At 59.7% G+C, this 17,500-nt stretch overlaps 1 non-coding gene across 1 annotated transcript; it reads left to right on the forward strand.

Annotated features, from left to right (window-relative positions):
* Positions 1-12,935: 12,935 nt before the first annotated feature.
* Positions 12,936-13,054, forward strand: LOC131870013 (5S ribosomal RNA). Its single transcript, XR_009368381.1, has one exon. It is a non-coding gene; the product is annotated as a 5S ribosomal RNA (ribosomal RNA).
* Positions 13,055-17,500: the final 4,446 nt, after the last annotated feature.

The raw sequence follows: 17,500 nt of genomic DNA on the forward strand, positions 1-17,500 counted from the left end.
TAAGGCCACTCAGAGACATCCATTTCCCAGGTATATGCCCCCTACGCACTTTTGGTGGCGCAACTCGCACGAACAGTCCCACCTCGACCCCGTAAACAAGCTTTTTTGCCTCGAAGAGTTCGTCGGAGACGAAGAAGCAACCTTCAGTGCAAACGTAGCACTCTTTTGTGCAACCGCCCAAACAACGCCCCCTCTACCCTCTGTCGAAACACTCGGCATTGCTGCTCCCTAAGGTGAGCTTCTCCTCATAGGCAATTCCGCTCTTATCCGGTCACGTTTGTGTGCCCGAATTTCGCAAGGCAACCTCCATGGGACATGGAAAAGACTCGAGAAGAGAGCTCGCTCACGGGAGAGAGAAGCCAAGGAGACCACGAGAGTGCTGAGAGTGGGACAGCGCTGAATAGGCGGGAGAAGCCTGCGCGTATAAACGGAGATATATATCCAATTGCAACGAAGGAACGTGCCAAAGATCGAGAACAATGGCAGAAATGCTAGTAACGTGCACTTCGGGACCAACGCATCACCGGAAGACAACCGCCAAACATCGAAAGAGTCGCGATGCTCCGCAACCTACGTGCAAAGCGGTCGCACACCGGGTAAGGGAGTGAGAGCCCCAAACATAGCTGGGCGAGGCGCTCACTCCGCTCTTTAATATCTCGTTAATACCGCCAAGGAAATGGCACAAGCACACACACACAAGCATCCTCGGAAGAGGACAGTTCGAGTGACAGGTCAAATCCAAGAGTTCCGAAGACTACCTCCAGGAACAATCGGGAACAAGACCGATTACAAGTCGTCGAGTCTGTTACTGGGCGAACACGAGATGCGCACAGGAAATCGATCAGCCCTCACAATGGCCCAAGGCCAGAGATCGGACTGCTACGATTTACCCCAACAATCATCGTGCCACTCTTCGCAGAGAGGTGATAGACGCCAACGAGCCCGCGCATAGCAATCGAGGTGTAAAAAGGGCGTTGAAGGCAGGAAGCCTGGACGAAAGAGGCTACGAGGTCACCTCGAAGCGGTCTAAGAATCGGGCGCACTTGGGGCGACTACCAGTGCCAACCCCTTATCCCGCGGTGCGTCCGACACACAGAAATTTCCAAGGCGGCCAAGGAGCCTCCCCGCATAGCAATCGGGGTGTGAGGTTACGGATGCAGCATTGATAGCAATCGAGGTGTGAGGCGAAGGATGCAGAAGTGAGAGCCGAGGGATGTAGCAGAGATAGCAATCGGGGTGTGTGATGCAGAAGAGATAGCAATCGAGGTGTGCGGTGGGAAGGGCCCAGCAGCCAGAATGCATGAAGCGACGGATGAAGCAGTGATGACAACCGGGCTGTGAGGAGAGGAGGGATGCAGCCAAGAAAGCAATCAGGGCTCGAGGCAAGGGATGCATCAAGGATAGCAATCATGTTGTGAGGCGAGATTCCAAAGGCTAAACGTGAGAGGCTGCAGGGTCGACTCAGAGAGGTCTATGCATGTGAGAGGCTGAAAGCAAGGTCGACTCGGAGCGGTCTATGCATCGGGCGCGCTTGGGGCGACTACCAGTGCCAACCCCTTATCCCGCGACGCGTCCGACAAAGAGAACGTTCCAAGGCGGCAGAGGAGGTTACCAGCCGAAGGATGCAGTAGCAATAACAGGTATAGTTCCGCGGCGGCCGAGAAGACTCACCGCATAGGAATCGGGATGCGAGGCGAGGGATGCGGCGGGAAGGCCCCGACGGCTAAACGGAAGAGGCTGCAGGGCCGCCTCGGAATGGTCCAAGCATCGGATGCGATTGGGACGACTACCAGTGCCAACCCCTTATCCCGCGATGCGTCCGATACACAGATAGTTCCAAGGCGGCCGAGGAGCCTCACCGCATATCAATCGGGGTGCGAGGCGAGGGATGGGGCGGGAAGGCCCCAACGGCTAGACGGAAGAGGCTTCAGGGCCACCTCGGAATGGTCCAAGCATCGGACGCGCTTGGGGCGACTGCCAGTGCCAACCCCTTATCCCGCGATGCGTCCGATACACAGATGGTTCCAAGGCGGCCGAGGAGCCTCACCGCATAGCAATCGGGGGTGCGAGGCGAGGGATGGGGCGGGAAGGCCCCAACGGCTAGACGGAAGAGGCTTCAGGGCCGCCTAGGAATGGTCCAAGCATCGGACACGCTTGGGGCGACTACCAGTGACAGCCCCCTATCCCGCGATGCGTCCGATACGAAGATGGTTCCAAGGCGGCCGAGGAGCCTCACCGCATAGCAATCGGGGTGCGAGGTGGGGGATGCGGCGAGATGGCCCCAACGGCTAGACGGAAGAGGCCACAGGGCCGCGTCGGAATAGTCCAAGCATCGGACGCGCTTGGGGCGACTACCAGTGACAACCCCTTATCCCGCGATGCGTCCGATACGAAGATAGTTCCAAGGCGGCCGAGGAGCCTCACCGCATAGCAATCGGGGTGCGAGGTGGGGGATGCGGCGAGATGGCCCCAACGGCTAGACGGAAGAGGCTGCAGGGCCGCCTCGGAATAGTCCAAGCATCGGACGCGCTTGGGGCCACTACCAGTGACAACCCCTTATCCCGCGATGCGTCCGATACGAAGATAGTTCCAAGGCGGCCGAAGAGCCTCACCGCATAGCAATCGGGGTGCGAGGTGGGGGATGCGGCGAGATGGCCCCAACGGCTAGACGGAAGAGGCCACAGGGCCGCCTCGGAATAGTCCAAGCATCGGACGCGCTTGGGGCGACTACCAGTGACAACCCCTTATCCCGCGATGCGTCCGATACGAAGATAGTTCCCAGGCGGCCGAGGAGCCTCACCGCATAGCAATCGGGGTGCGAGGCGAGGGATGCGGCGAGATGGCCCCAAAGGCTAGACGGAAGAGGCTGCAGGGCTGCCTCGGAATAGTCCAAGCATCGGACGCGCTTGGGGCGACTACCACTGCCAACCCCTTATCCCGCGATGCGTCCGATACACAGATAGTTCCGAGGCGGCCGAGGAGGTGGGGGATGCAGCGAGATGGCCCCAACGGCTAGACGGAAGAGGCTGCAGGGCCGCCTCGGAATAGTCCAAGCATCGGACGCGCTTGGGGCGACTACCAGTGACAACCCCTTATCCCGCGATGCGTCCGATACACAGATAGTTCCGAGGCGGCCAAGGAGCCTCACCGCATAGCAATCGTGGTGCGAGGTGGGGGATGCGGCGAGATGGCCCCAACGGCTAGACGGAAGAGGCTGCAGGGCCGCCTCGGAATGGTCCAAGCATCGGATGCGCTTGGGGCGACTACCACTGCCAACCCCTTATCCCGCGATGCGTCCGATACACAGATAGTTCCAAGGCGGCCGAGGAGCCTCACAGCATAGCAATCAGGGTGCGAGGCGAGGGATGCGGCGAGAAAGCCCCAACGGCTAGAGGGAAGAGGCTTCAGGTCCGCCTCGGAATGGTCCAAGCATCGGACGCGCTTGGGGCGACTACCAGTGACAACCCCTTATCCCGCGACGCGTCCGATACACAGATAGTTCCAAGGCGGCCGAGGAGCCTCACCGCATAGCAATCGGGGTGCGAGGCGAGGGATGCGGCGAGAAGGACCCAACGGCTACACGGAAGAGGCTTCGGGGCCGCCTCGGAATGGTCCAAGCATCGGACGCGCTTGGGGCGACTACCAGTGACAACCCCTTATCCCGCGACGCGTCCGATACACAGATAGTTCCAAGGCGGCCGAGGAGCCTCACCGCATAGCAATCGGGGTGCGAGGCGAGGGATGCGGCGAGAAGGACCCAACGGCTACACGGAAGAGGCTTCGGGGCCGCCTCGGAATGGTCCAAGCATCGGACGCGCTTGGGGCGACTACCAGTGACAACCCCTTATCCCGCGACGCGTCCGATACACAGATAGTTCCAAGGCGGCCGAGGAGCCTCACCGCATAGCAATCGGGGTGCGAGGCGAGGGATGCGGCGAGAAGGACCCAACGGCTAGACGGAAGAGGCTTCGGGTCCGCCTCGGAATGGTCCAAGCATCGGACGCGCTTGGGGCGACTACCAGTGACAACCCCTTATCCCGCGACGCGTCCGATACACAGATAGTTCCAAGGCGGCCGAGGAGCCTCACCGCATAGCAATCGGGGTGCGAGGCGAGGGATGCGGCGAGAAGGACCCAACGGCTAGACGGAAGAGGCTTCGGGTCCGCCTCGGAATGGTCCAAGCATCGGACGCGCTTGGGGCGACTACCAGTGACAACCCCTTATCCCGCGACGCGTCCGATACACAGATAGTTCCGAGGCGGCCGAGGAGCCTCACCGCATAGCAATCGGGGTGCGAGGCGAGGGATGCGGCGAGAAGGACCCAACGGCTAGACGGAAGAGGCTTCGGGTCCGCCTCGGAATGGTCCAAGCATCGGACGCGCTTGGGGCGACTACCAGTGACAACCCCTTATCCCGCGACGCGTCCGATACACAGATAGTTCCGAGGCGGCCGAGGAGCCTCACCGCATAGCAATCGGGGTGCGAGGCGAAGGATGCGGCGAGAAGGACCCAACGGCTAGACGGAAGAGGCTTCGGGTCCGCCTCGGAATGGTCTAAGCATCGGACGCGCTTGGGGCGACTACCAGTGACAACCCCTTATCCCGCGACGCGTCCGATACACAGATAGTTCCAAGGCGGCCGAGGAGCCTCACCGCATAGCAATCGGGGTGCGAGGCGAGGGATGCGGCGAGAAGGACCCAACGGCTAGACGGAAGAGGCTTCAGGGCCGCCTCGGAATGGTCCAAGCATCGGACGCGCTTGGGGCGACTACCAATGACAACCCCTTATCCCGCGACGCGTCCGATACACAGATAGTTCCGAGGCGGCCGAGGAGCCTCACCGCATAGCAATCGGGGTGCGAGGCGAGGGATGCGGCGAGAAGGACCCAACGGCTAGACGGAAGAGGCTTCAGGGCCGCCTCGGAATGGTCCAAGCATCGGACGCGCTTGGGGCGACTACCAGTGACAACCCCTTATCCCGCGACGCGTCCGATACACAGATAGTTCCGAGGCGGCCGAGGAGCCTCACCGCATAGCAATCGGGGTGCGAGGCGAGGGATGCGGCGAGAAGGACCCAACGGCTAGACGGAAGAGGCTTCAGGGCCGCCTCGGAATGGTCCAAGCATCGGACGCGCTTGGGGCGACTACCAATGACAACCCCTTATCCCGCGACGCGTCCGATACACAGATAGTTCCGAGGCGGCCGAGGAGCCTCACCGCATAGCAATCGGGGTGCGAGGCGAGGGATGCGGCGAGAAGGACCCAACGGCTAGACGGAAGAGGCTTCAGGGCCGCCTCGGAATGGTCCAAGCATCGGACGCGCTTGGGGCGACTACCAGTGACAACCCCTTATCCCGCGACGCGTCCGATACACAGATAGTTCCGAGGCGGCCGAGGAGCCTCACCGCATAGCAATCGGGGTGCGAGGCGAGGGATGCGGCGAGAAGGACCCAACGGCTAGACGGAAGAGGCTTCAGGGCCGCCTCGGAATGGTCCAAGCATCGGACGCGCTTGGGGCGACTACCGTTGCCAACCCCTTATCCCGCGATGCGTCTGATACACAGATAGTTCCGAGGCGGCCGAGGAGCCTCACCGCATAGCAATCGGGTTGCGAGGCAGATTATTGGGAAGGGAACCCCCTGGGATGCGGCTCAAGCAGTGCCCAAAGGGACTGGAATGCGGAATCACATCGAGAGACCCAAATGCTATACGAGGGCTCAAATCGAATTATCGATTTGGCCACGACATGGACGCATCGGAACGACTACCTTTGCCGAACCACTCGCAATTGCATCCATACCGAAACCAATAGACATTTCCGTTAGAGCCCTCGCATAGCATTCGGGAATCTCGCATGCCCCTCTAAATCGACCAATGCTGGCGCTCAATGAAAATCCGAGCGCTACCACCGTTCGAGCGCCAGCATTGGTCGAGTTAGAGGGGCACGGGGGAGAATGCTCCAGTCAACACCTCCCCTATATAAGTTATTTGTCCGATTCTCGCACAACCGTAGTCTGCCTCGTCGAATCAAACAACGGTCCCAGATTCCGACTTCCGTTCCGTAGAGACCCAAAAGCTAGATGGAGGCTCGCAAGAAAGAGAGTCGGCGCATAGCAATCGGGTTTCTCGAACGTTTAGGGACCGAGCTCACTTGCGGATAGGGCAAAATCCGCCAAGCAACCCAAAAGCTAGACGGGGGCTCGAATCGAATCGCCTAGGCGGCCACAACAACGACGTGTTGGATCGACTACCAGTGCCAAACCATTCAGCAAGACTAGTCTGTGTCGAGGCCGGATAGAGATTCTCAGAGAGCGCCCGCATAGCATTTAGGAGACCTGCCGCGTCCCTCACACTCGACAAATGGTGGTGCACGTTTATAAATCCGAGCGATCCCAACCCTTTCAAGCACCAACATCGGTCGAGATAGAGGGGCACGGAGGGGGCTGCGTGAGACAACACAGTCCCCTATATAAGTTATTTGTCCGATTCTCACACATCCGAAGAATGGTCATCAAATCGGACAACAGCCCAAACTTCCGACTTCCGTCCCAGAAAGCCCAAGAGCTATCTAAAACGTTCATGGCCGGAACTCGATCGCGGCTATACCAGTCCGCCAAGCAACCCAAAAGCTAGACTGGAGCTCTAGTCGAATCACCTCTGTGGCCATTGCAAGGACGTGTTGGAGCGACTACCATTGCCGAACCATTCCGCAGGTCGAGTCCATACCAAGGCCGCATAGAGATTCACGATGAGCTCCTGCATAGCAATCAGGAGACTTGCCGTGTCCATCACAATCGATAAATCCTGGTGCAAGATTTTTGCATCCGAGCGCTCCAACCAGTCGAGCACCAGCATCAATCGACATAAACGGGCACGGGGGGAGGATGCTCGAGAACACTACCTCCCCTATATAAGTTATTTGTCCGATTCTCAAGCAGCCGAAGTCTGGTCATCGAATCGGGTCAAAGACCACAACTTCCGACTTTACCCACAATGCAAGTCATCGAATCGAACATCGGCCCCCGAGTCGGACTCCATGCGTATGTCAGGTCATCGGACCCAAATTCCGCCTTCCTGCGCATGGCGGGCCATCAATATCAACTCGGTCATCGGACCCAAACTCCGCCTTTTTGCGTATGGCACGCCTTCAAATCGGTCATCGGACCCAAATTCCGCCTTCCTGTGCATGGCGGGCCATCAACATCAACTCGGTCATCGGACCCAAATTCCGCCTTTCTGCGCATGGCACGCCATCAACTCGGTCATCGGACCCAAATTCCGCCTTCCTGCGCATGGCAGGTCATCGGACACAAATTCAGACCTCGCCAATATGCCTACGTATCGAATCGGTCATCGGACCCAACTTCCGACTTCATCCATACTGTAGGGTCTTTGAGGTTGGCGCGGTGCGCTCAACCCAGGGAGTCGACCCATCGAAGCATACACCTCCCCTATATAAGCTATTTGTCCGATTCCCACACCTGTGTAGTTTGCACCTCTGACCAGGACATCGACCCCAACTTCCGAACTCGACTGCAACGACGGCACCAGCGCCTTGGTGCGCACCTTGCGACGCACAGTCCCAACATTCGCCTTCCTGCACATGGCAGGTCATCGGACCCAAATTCCGACCTCGCGAGTATGCCTACATATCGAATCGGTCATCGGACCCAACTTCCGACTTCATCCATACCGTAGGGTCTTTGAGGTTGGCGCGGTGCGCTCAACCCGGGGAGTCGACCCAACGAAGCATACACCTCCCCTATATAAGCTATTTGTCCGATTCCCACACCTGTGTAGTTTGCACCTCCGATCAAGACATCGACCCCAACTTCCGAACTCGCCTCCAACGACCGAACCAGCGCCTTGGTGCGCACCTTGCAACGCACAGTGCCAACATTCGCCTTCCTGCACGTGGCAGGTCATCGGACCCAAATTCCGACCTCGCGAGTATGCCTACATATCGAATCGGTCATCGGACCCAACTTCCGACTTCATCCATACCGTAGGGTCTTTGAGGTTGGCGCGGTGCGCTCAACCCGGGGAGTCGACCCAACGAAGCATACACCTCCCCTATATAAGCTATTTGTCCGATTCCCACACCTGTGTAGCTTGCACCTCCGATCAGGACATCGACCCCAACTTCCGAACTCGACTAAAAAGACCGCACCAGCGCCTTGGTGTGCACCTTGCAACGCACAGTGTCAACATTCGCCTTCCTGCACATGGCAGGTCATCGGACCCAAATTCCGACCTCATGAGCATACCTACTAATCGAATCGGTCATCGGACCCAACTTCCGACTTCATCCATACCGTAGGGTCTTTGAGGTTGGCGCGGTGCGCTCAACCTGGGGAGTCGACCCATCGAAGCATACACCTCCCCTATATAAGCTATTTGTCCGATTCCGACACCTGTGTAGTTTGCACCTCCGCTCAGGACATCGACCCCAACTTCCGAACTCGCCTGCAACGACCGAACCAGCGCCTTGGTGCGCACCAAAAGTGCGCACTTTTGGAGGGCACTTTTGTGCGCTCCAAAGGTGCGCACTTTTGGAGGGCACTTTTCTGCGCTCCAAAGGTGCGCACTTTTGGAGGGCACTTTTTGGAGGGCACTTTTCTGCGCTCCAAAGGTGCGCACTTTTGGAGGGCACTTTTTGGAGGGCACTTTTCTGCGCTCCAAAGGTGCGCACTTTTGGAGGGCACTTTTTGGAGGGCACTTTTCTGCGCTCCAAAGGTGCGCACTTTTGGAGGGCACTTTTTGGAGGGCACTTTTCTGCGCTCCAAAGGTGCGCACTTTTGGAGGGCACTTTTTGGAGGGCACTTTTCTGCGCTCCAAAGGTGCGCACTTTTGGAGGGCACTTTTTGGAGGGCACTTTTCTGCGCTCCAAAGGTGCGCACTTTTGGAGGGCACTTTTTGGAGGGCACTTTTCTGCGCTCCAAAGGTGCGCACTTTTGGAGGGCACTTTTTGGAGGGCACTTTTCTGCGCTCCAAAGGTGCGCACTTTTGGAGGGCACTTTTTGGAGGGCACTTTTCTGCGCTCCAAAGGTGCGCACTTTTGGAGGGCACTTTTTGGAGGGCACTTTTCTGCGCTCCAAAGGTGCGCACTTTTGGAGGGCACTTTTTGGAGGGCACTTTTCTGCGCTCCAAAGGTGCGCACTTTTGGAGGGCACTTTTGTGCACTCCAAAGGTGCGCACTTTTGGAGGGCACTTTTCCTGTGCTCCAAAGGTGCACACCTAGGTGAGCACCTTCGACCACACCTTGTAGCACACCAAACTCTGACTTTCGACTTCATCCGCAATGCAGGGTCTTTGAGGTTGGCGCAATGCGCACAACCAGGGGAGTCGACCCATCAAACCCAACACCTCCCCTATATAAGCTATTTGTCTGATTCTCATACATGCGTAGCCTGCAGGAGCAATTAGGACATCGACCCCAACTTTCGGCTTCTAAACGAAAACAAGGTCTTTGAGGTTGGTGTAATGCGAACAACTAGGGGAGTCAACCCATCAAACCCAACACCTCCCCTATATAAGCTATTTGTCTGATTCTCATACATGTGTAGTCTACAGGAGCAATTAGGACATCGACCCCAACTTTTGACTTCTTAACGAAAACAAGGTCTTTGAGGTTGACGTAATGCGCACAACCAGGGGAGTCGACCCATCAAACCCAACACCTCCCCTATATAAGCTATTTGTCCGATTCTCATACATGTGTAGCCTGCAGGAGCCATTAGGACATTGACCCCAACTTTTGACTTCTTAACGAAAACAAGGTCTTTGAGGTTGGCGTAATGCGCACAACCAAGGGAGTTGACCCATCAAACCCAACACCTCCCCTATATAAGCTATTTGTCTGATTCTCATACATGTGTAGCCTGCAACAACGATTAGGACATCCACCCCAACTTCTGAATTCGTCTGCGTTGACCGCACCAAAGGTGCACGCCTTGGTGCTCACCAAAATCCGACTTCCGACTTCTTCTGCTATGCGGGGTCTTTGAGGTTGGCGCAGTGCGCACAACCAGGGGAGTCAACCCACCGAATGCAACACCTCCCCTATATAAGCTATTTGTCTGATTCTCATACATGCGTAGACTGCAGCAATGATTAGGACATCCACCCCAACTTTTGACTTCTTAAACAAGACAGGGTCTTTGAAGTTGGTGCAGTGCACACAACCAGGGGAGTCGACCCATCAAACGCAACACCTCCCCTATATAAAGCTATTTGTCCGATTCTCATACGTGTAGTCTGCAGCAGCGATTAGGACATCGACCCCAACTTCCGAATTCGTTTGCATTGACCGCACCAAAGGTGCACGCCTTGGTGTGCACCCTGGAGTGCACTTTGGTGCTCACCTCGGTGCACACTTTGGTGTGCACCTCGGTGTGCACCAAAGGTGCGCACCTTGGAGCGCACCAAAGGTGTACACTTTGGAGCGCACCACATAGGGTCTTTGAGAGGTTGGCGCAGTGCGCACACCAAGGTGGGTGTTGAGGTGCGTGCCGAGGTGGGTGGGTGCTAGGGTGCGCTCCATGGTGGGTGCCAGGGTGGGTGCGTGCTAGGGTGGATTCCAAAGAGGGTCATAGGGTGGGTGCCAAGGTGGGTTGGTGATATAGTGGGTTCAAAGGTGGGTACTAGGGTGGGTTCCAAGGTGGGTCACAAGTTGGGTGCCAGGATGCGTGGGTGTTAGGTTGGGTGCCAAGGTGGGCTCCTGCGTGGGTGGGTGCTAGGGTGGGTTTCAAGGTGGACGCGAGGGCGGGTGCCAAGGTGGGTAACAAGTTGGGTGTTAGGATGGGTGAGTGCTAGAGTGGGTGCCAAGGTGGGTGGGTGCTAAGGTGGATGCCAAGGTGGTTCACAGGGTGGGTGGGTTCTAGGGTGAGTTCCAAGGTGGGTCACAGGTTCAGTGCTAGGGTGGGTGTCAAGGCGGGTGTCGAGGTGCCTGGGTGCTAGGGTGTGGATGCCAATGTGGGTCATAGGGTGGGTACTAGGGTGGGCTGCAATGTGGGTGCCAAGGTGGGTAACATGCTCGGTGGGTTCTAAATTGGGTGCCAGGGTGGGTGTGCACCCACCTTGCCCGAGGTGGGTGCCAAGGTGCCAGTGTGGGTGGGTGCTAAGGTGGATGCCAAGGTGGGTGAGAAGGTGGGTGATAGGTTGAGTGGTAGGATGGGTGGGTGCCAAGATGGGTCACAGGGTGGGTGCAAGGGTGGGTAGGTGCTAGGGTTGGTGTCAGGGTGGGTGGGTGCTAGGTTGGGTTCCAAGGTGGGTGCGAGGGTGAGTGTCAAGGTGGGTCACAGGTTAGGTGCTAGGATGGGTGAGTGCTAGGGTGCAAAGGTGCCAGGGTGGGTGCTAGGATGGGTCGATGCTAGGGTGAGTGGCAAGGTGGGTCCACAAGTGTCAAGGTGGGTGCCGAGGTGGGTGCCAAGTCGGCGACTGCTATGGTGGATGCCAAGGTGGGTCACGGGGTGGGTGCCAAGTTGCTAGGTTGGGTTCCAAGGTGGGTGCCAACGTGGGTGCTAGGGTGCGTGGGTTAAAGGGTGTGTCACAACGTGGGTGCCAGGATGGGTGCGCACCCACACTGGCCAAGACGGGTGCGGGTGCAAGGTTGGGTTCCAAGCCCGGTCACAGGCTGGGTGCTAGGATGGGTGGGTGCCAAGGTGGGCACCAGGGTGGGTGCACCCACCCTGGCCAAGGTGGGTCACGGGGTGGGTCCTAGGGTGGGTAACGGGGTGGGTACTAAGGTGCGTGCCAAGGTGGGTCATAGGGTGGGTGCCAAGGTGGGCACCAGGGTGGGTGTGCACCAACCCTAGCCAGGGTAGGTCACGGGGTGGTTGTCGGGGTGGGCGTCAAGGAGCCAAGGTGGGTGGCAAGTAGCCAAGTTGCGTGCCAAGGTGGGTGTCGGGGTGGGTGCCAAGGATCCAAGGTGGGTGCCAAGGAACCAAGGTGGGTGTCTGGGTGGGTGCCGAGGTGGGAGCCAGGGTGGGTCCCAAGGTGAGTGCAAAGGTGGGTGCCAGGGTCAAGGTGAGTGCCAATGTGGGTTCCAAGGTGCCAGGGTCAGGGTGAGTGCCAATGTGGGTTCAAAGGTGCTAAGTTGGGTGCGAGGTTGGGTGCGAGGGTGGGTGGGTGCCAAGGTGTGCTAGGTGGAAGCCCGGGTGGGTCGGCATCCCATGGGTGTCGAGTTGGGTGCCTGATGGGTGCTTCTTGTCAAGTTTTAGTCGTCGGGACTCATTTCGAGCCTTAGAGGTCGTTTCTTGTCCGGTTGCCCTGTCTTCGACCTGGGAACCCAATTTTGGTCCTCGGGTCCCATTTTTTTTTGTCTCGCATCCCACTTTTGGCCTGTGGCCTTTTCGGGGTCGATTCTCGTTTTGGGCATCAGAGCATGTTTCTTCTCCTAAAACCCAATATTTGTTTATTAAGTCTCGGAACACATTTTTGTTCTCGTGGACCCATCATGGGTCTTGGAACGCATTTGTGGTCCTTGGGTCCCATTTTGCATCCCGAAACTTGTGTTTTGGTGCTTGATCCCTATTTTGGGTGCCCACCTTGCACCAAGTGCGCACCCGGGGCAAACCGAGCGCCTTGGTGCACCGGGGCAAGATCGAGCGTGCACCCGAGGCGCCCCGAACATGCACCAAGGTGCACTCGGCCCACATGTGAGCGCAGGTCGTTGCGCCCGAGGTGGTGTGTGGGCACCGCGTTGCAGACGGGACACTGCACGCACACGACGCCCCCTACAGGTGCACGCACGTAGGCCGGGCCGGGTGCACACCCGACGCCCTAGCAAGGTGCGCGCACCCGGGCAGGGCTCACACTTGGCGAACGGGGCGCACTTCGCGAGGGAGGGTGTGCACCTCGACGGGGGTGGGTGGCCGGGGTGGATTCGCACGTGGGTCGCGGTTTGCTAAGTACACACTGCGACAAGCTCATAACGGGTGCGATCATACCAGCGTTAGTGCACCGGATCCCATCAGAACTCCGCAGTTAAGCGCGCTTGGGCCGGAGTAGTACTGGGATGGGTGACCTCCCGGGAAGTCCCGGTGTTGCACCCTTTTTTAGTTTTTCGCCGGGCATCGCAATGCTATTTGAATAAACCTTTTGCCCGTTTGCGTTCTCGTCGGGGCCGGGCCGGGCCGGGGTGCGCTGCCCGCACTACCGCGCGCTCGCGGGGGCGACACCGAGCGCGCACCCGAGGCGCCCCGAGCACACAGGCCACGGTGCAACCCGGGCGTTGTGCGCGCACCCCGGTGCGCCCGAGGTGCTGCGCGCGCACCCAGGTGAAATCGGTGTGCACCTCGGCCAGTGCGCGCTCGGTCGAGTCGCGCACGTTGGCCAAGGTGCACGGTGATGTTTCTTACTCTAAGGTTCCGCACCAGACGCCCGGGACAGGTGAGCGAAGCTGGGCGGGGCCGGGTGCGCGGCCGGGGCAGGTGCACGCAGCTGGAGAGAGCTTTGGAGCACACTTCGGAGCGCACCAATGATGCGCTCCATTCAAAAGTTTCCTGAAAAGGCAAAAAAAGTTGAGATTATAGAATTTCCCACTTGAGAGATTGTAAAAAAAAAAAATTTAAAATGAAGGAAACGCGGGTGCCAAGGTGTGCGCAGCCCAGCCAAGGTGTGCGCACCAAGGCGCCCACCCTGGCGAAGGTGCACGCAAGGTGCGCACCCGAGGCAAACCGGACAATTAACCCAACTTTCGACTTCGCGCGCACCTTGGAGCGCACTTCGGAGCGCTCCTTGGTGCGCACCAATCTTGGGCACCTCGGAGTGCACCATGGCGCCCACCAAGGTGCGCACCCGGGGCAAACCGAGCTCCGACTTCGTGCGCACCTTGGAGCGCACGAAAGGTGCGCACCATGGCGCCCACCAAGGTGCGCAGCCCAGCCAAGGCGTGCGCATCAAGGTGCGCACCCTGGCGAAGGTGCGCACCCGGGGCAAACCGAGCTCCGACTTCGTGCGCACCTTGGAGCGCACAAAAGGTGCGCAACCCAGCCAAGGTGTGCGCACCCCGGTCAAACCGAGCTCCGAATCGTGCGCACCAGAGGTGCACGCCATCGTGCGCACCTTGGAGCACACTTCGGAGCCCTCCTTGGTGCGCGCCGATGTTGCGCACCTCGGAGCGCACCCGGGGAAAACAATGCAATTAACCCGACTTTCGACTTCGTGGGCACCTCGGAGCGCTCTCGGGTTCGCACCTCGGAGCACACCGAGGTGCGCACCTTTGATGCGCTGCCTTCACCAATTTCCAGAAAAGGCAAGAAAACATTGAGAAGGTGTGCGCACCGAGGTGCCCACCCTGGCGAAGGTGCACGCGAGGTGCGCACCCGGGGCAAACCGGGCTCCGACTTCGTGCACGCCGCACCTTGGAGCACACTTCGGAGCGCTCCTTGGTGCGCACCAGGGCGCGCAACCCAGCCGAGGTGCCCACCCCGGCGAAGGTGCACGCGAGGTGCGCACCCGGGGCAAACCGGGCTCCGACTTCGTGCACGCCATGGTGCCCACCGCGGCGAAGGTGCACGCGAGGTGCGCACCCGGGGCAAACCGGGCTCCGACTTCGTGCACGCCGCACCTTGGAGCACACTTCGGAGCGCTCCTTGGTGCGCACCATGGTGCCCACCAGGGCGCGCAACCCCGCCGAAGGTGCACGCGAGGTGCGCACCCGGGGCAAACCGGGCTCCGACTTCGTGCACGCCGCACCTTGGAGCACACTTCGGAGCGCTCCTTGGTGCGCACCATGGTGCCCACCAGGGCGCGCAACCCCGCCGAAGGTGCACGCGAGGTGCGCACCCGGGGCAAACCGGGCTTCGACTTCGTGCACGCCATGGTGCGCACCGCGGCGAAGGTGCGCACCCGGGGCAAACCGGGCTCCGACTTCGTGCACGCCGCACCTTGGAGCACACTTCGGAGCGCTCCTTGGTGCGCACCAGGGCGCGCAACCCAGCCGAGGTGCCCACCCCGGCGAAGGTGCACGCGAGGTGCGTACCCGGGGCAAACCGGGCTCCGACTTCGTGCACGCCGCACCTTGGAGCACACTTCGGAGCGCTCCTTGGTGCGCACCATGGTGCCCACCAGGCCGCGCAACCCAGCCAAGGTGTGCGCACCAAGGTGCACGCGAGGTGCGCACCCGGGGCAAACCGGGGTCCGACTTCGTGCACGCCGCACCTTGGAGCACACATCGGGGCGCTCCCGGGTTCGCACCGGCGTTGCGCACCGTGGTGGGCACCTCGGAGCACACCAAGGTGGGCAGCGAGGTGCGCACCTTTGATGCGATGCCTTCACTAATTTCCATAAAAGGCAAAAAAAAAACGAGATTTTAAAATTTCCGTTTTGAAAGATAGTGAGAAAAAGGGAATGCTGGTGCCATCTTGAGCCCGCCCTGGTGCGCAGCCCAGCCAAGGTGTGCGCACCAAGGTGCCCACCCTGGCGAAGGTGCGCGCCCGGGCAATTAACCCAACTTCCAACTTCGCGCGCGCCAGGGTGGGAGCGCACCCAACAACCGGGCCTGGGAAGAGCCAATGCGAGAAACCCCACCAAACGCTCTGACAAAAAAAGAGGGGGCGCTCCAGTAACCCCGCTTCGGAGCGCACCCTGGGCAAACCCAGCCAAGGTGCCCACCCCGGCCAAGGTGCAGGCGAGGTGCGCACCCGGGGCAAACCGGGCTCCGACAACGTGCACGCCGCACCTTGGAGCACACTTCGTAGCGCTCCCGGGTGCGCACCTCAGAGCACACCAAGGTGGGCAGCGAGGTGCGCACCTTTGATGCGCTGCCTTCACTAATTTCCAGAAAAGGCAAAAAAAAAAGGAGATTTTAAAATTTCCGTTTTGAAAGATAGTGAAAAAAACGGAACGCGCGTGCCATCTTGAGCCCGCCCTGGTGCGCAGCCCAGGTAAGGTGCCCACCCTGGCAAAGGTGCGCACCCGGGCAATTAACCCTACTTCCGACTTCGTGCGCGCCAGGGTGGCAACCGGGCCTCGGAAGAGCCAATGCGAGAAACCCCACCAAACGCTCCGACAAAAAAAGAGGCGGCGCTCCAATAACCCCGCTTCGGAGCGCAGCCGGGGCAAACCCAGCCAAGGTGCCCACCCCGACGAAGGTGCACGCGAGGTGCGCACCCGGGGCAAACCGGGCTCCGACAACGTGCACGCAGCACCTTGGAGCACACTTCGAAGCACTCCCGGGTGCCCACCGGCGTTGCGCACCGTGGTGGGCAGCGAGGTGCGCACCTTTGATGCGCTGCCTTCACTAATTTCCAGAAAAAGGCAAAAAAAAATGAGATTTTAAAATTTCCGTTTTGAAAGATAGTGAAAAAAAAGGAACGCGGGTGCCATCTTGAGCCCGCCCTGGTGCGCAGCCCAGGCAAGGCATGCGCACCAAGGTGCCCACCCGAGGTGCACACCCGGGGCAAACCGGGCTCCGACTTCGTGCAGGCCGCACCTTGGAGCACACTTCGGAGCGCTCCTTGGTGCGCACCATGGTGCCCACCAGGGCGCGCAACCCAGCCAAGGTCTGCACACCAAGGTGCCCACCCCGGCGAAGGTGCACGCGAGGTGCGCACCCGGGGCAAACCGGGCTCCGACTTCGTGCACGCCATGGTGCCCACCGCGGCGAAGGTGCACGCGAGGTGCGCACCCGGGGCAAACCGGGCTCCGACTTCGTGCACGCCGCACCTTGGAGCACACTTCGGAGCGCTCCTTGGTGCGCACCATGGTGCCCACCAGGGCGCGCAACCCAGCCAAGGTGTGCGCACCAAGGTGCACGCGAGGTGCGCACCCGGGGCAAACCGGGGTCCGACTTCGTGCACGCCGCACCTTGGAGCACACATCGGAGCGCTCCCAGGTTCGCACCAGCGTTGCGCACCTTTGATGCGCTGCCTTCACTAATTTCCAGAAAAGGCAAAAAAAAACGAGATTTTAAAATTTCCGTTCTGAAAGATAGTGAAAAAAACGGAACGCGGGTGCCATCTTGAGCCCTTCCTGGTGCGCAGCCCAGGCAAGTTGTGCGCACCAAGGTGCCCACCCTGGCGGAGGTGCGCGCCCGGGGCAATCCGGGCTCCGACTTCGTGCACTGCATGGTGCCCACCAAGGCGCGCAACCCAGCCAAGGTGCCCACCGCAGCGAAGGTGCACGCGAGGTGCGCACCCGAGGTGCACACCCGGGGCAAACCGGGCTCCGACTTCGTGCACGCCGCACCTTGGAGCACACTTCAGAGCGCTCCTTGGTGCGCACCAGGGCGCGCAACCCAACCAAGGTCTGCACACCAAGGTGCTCACCCCGGCGAAGGTGCACGCGAGGTGCGCACCCGGGGCAAACCGGGCTCGGACTTCGTGCACGCCGCACCTTGGAGCACACATCGGAGCGCTCCCGGGTTCGCACCAGCATTGCGCACCTTTGATGCGCTCCAATAACCCCACTTCGGAGCGCACCAGAAACCGCACTGGACGCTTGGGCAAAAATGTAATGCGCACCCGAAGCCCCTACCCAGAAATCCCCAGTTCGGA

The sequence above is a fragment of the Cryptomeria japonica genome, unplaced genomic scaffold (genome assembly GCF_030272615.1).
Source record: "Cryptomeria japonica unplaced genomic scaffold, Sugi_1.0 HiC_scaffold_279, whole genome shotgun sequence".
In the NCBI taxonomy this organism is placed as follows: Eukaryota; Viridiplantae; Streptophyta; class Pinopsida; order Cupressales; family Cupressaceae; genus Cryptomeria; species Cryptomeria japonica.